The sequence below is a fragment of the Strongylocentrotus purpuratus genome, unplaced genomic scaffold (genome assembly GCF_000002235.5).
Source record: "Strongylocentrotus purpuratus isolate Spur 01 unplaced genomic scaffold, Spur_5.0 spur5_scaffold_11, whole genome shotgun sequence".
Classification (NCBI taxonomy): Eukaryota; Metazoa; Echinodermata; class Echinoidea; order Camarodonta; family Strongylocentrotidae; genus Strongylocentrotus; species Strongylocentrotus purpuratus.
Window position 1 is genome coordinate 25,521,184 of NW_022145596.1, and position 2,137 is coordinate 25,523,320.

A 2,137-nucleotide genomic window follows, 5' to 3' on the forward strand; every position below is an offset into this window, starting at 1 on the left:
CGTGACTGCTCCTCCGCTGTGCTCAACCAAGGATCATACATTGAGAGGATTCGACACCAAGGGTCGTCCGATAGCTAGTCAAATGGCATGGCTGATGTGTATGATGGCAGTGGCGTAGATCTGTTCCGAGGAGTGACAGCAGGCGTCTACGCAGGGGGGGGGGGTGTTTTGGGGGTAAACCCCCCCCCCCCCCCTCAATTTTTTTTTTTTTTTTTAAATACTCCTTAGTAATGGATACTACAAAGGTACTTACAGTCACTACCACTACTAGCCCGGCTATTTTCGTTACTACCTCTACAACTCAAGTACTTATCAGGTTAATTAAATTGGAAATAAACATGCCATCATGAGCGGTTCTAAATCAATGTTCCTTCTTTTTCGTAGGGGGGGGCTTGGTGAGGGGCTATGACGGAATTTAGGGTTCTCGAATTCATTTTCTAAATGTGCTTCGTAATGTTGTTGTTGTTTTGGAACGGGGGAAGGGGTGAGCCTCCAAAACCGTCTAGAACCGCTTATGGAAGCAATCAACTATCACCTATCATATTTATTTCTTGCTCGGTTTTGGATGACTTTTCTAGACCTAGAGAGACATCTCAATTTTAATAAAAAAGATCATCTTGAAATGGCAGTCTTTACAAAGCTGAAAAGGGCCAACGTTGCTGTAGAGGTAACTTATGTGGCAATATCAATTAGAAGAAGAAGAAGAAGAACTACTATCGTAATAAAACGATATGTGTGCATTGACGCCCGTTTATTCTACATAACAGATAAAAAAGCAACTTTTGGACTATCTACAACAGTTTGTTAGAAGCTAGGAGACAGGAAGGCAGATAGAAAATCATGAGAACGGATCCAGAACGGTCAAAAATTCGCATGGACGGTCATGCATGAGTGGTTTTGGAAAATGACAAGATCAGTGAGCACGATAGGATGTTGACGACTATGGAGTTTCGAAACAATCGGAATAAAAGAGAGTTTTAAAATGTTAACAAGCAATGCTTGCAAAACGAATTAAATATAGTCGACAGAAGAACACGTCATGGCGCGTGCTTGGCCCAAACGGCCTTTCATACAGGAGGGATCGGAATAGTACTGCGTGCAAAACGAATTGAATTTGGGGGGAAAGGTCAAGAAGAAAAAAAAGAACGGAAACAAGGCATTGACATACGAAGTCAATGCGAAGAAGAAGACATTTTGACCCGATGAAGCCTTCATCAGCATCATTTAATTTATTTATACTCTTAGTGACTGAGGGCCCTGTAATTATTATTACCCAGCAGTTACAAGGTACTCATTTACGCGTGAAGAATGGCAAATGTGAATTAATGCCAAATGGTATTAGTACCAGGCCGGGACTCGAACCTTCAACCCTGAGTGTCAAGTGTATGAACCAAGACGGGTTCTAGAATATAAGCAATCCGATTGGTCAATTGACATCATGTGGGCGTGCATAATTTTGTTCCCCACCGTGCAAAACATCTCCATCAAAAATTGATAACCCATGCTCAATATCTACCGATTTCGCTTAAGCGTAATTCAGCCAAATTGTATTTGTGCATAATTATCTAGATCTAGCGTTAGAATATTCTAGACCTAGATCTAGATATAATATCTATCTATACTTTAGATCTAGACTTTATTGTATGAATGTTTTGCCGACCCGTCTTGTGAAACAAAATTGATGTACTGTTTCGTTCATGTGTTAGGGCAGTTCCATTCCACTAAGGTAGTCAGTGCGATATCGATAATGCACTTTCCCTGCGGGCGCGTGCATTATTACTATAGGCACTGACTAAACTTCGTGCACTGGCCCTGCCCTAAACACACTCGCAACAGTGCATTATTTGCATACTATACCACGACACCTCCACACACAAAAGTCATCAGAATTTCTGCAGGGTCTTTTTTTTTTTTTACTTGTACCGCCCCCCCCCCCTCCTTAATTCGCCATAGGCTTATCTGACGTCATACTACCTCCACAACTCCGCACATCACGGTACCCAATCCTCTACACGACTATCTTTATTACAGGGCGATGTGATATGAGATGCTCTTGAGCGTCAATGAGATTTGCTCTACATAATGTAGAAGTCAGAGTTGGTGGGAGGTCGTTTACGTCACAGGTCGTGAACTTGAG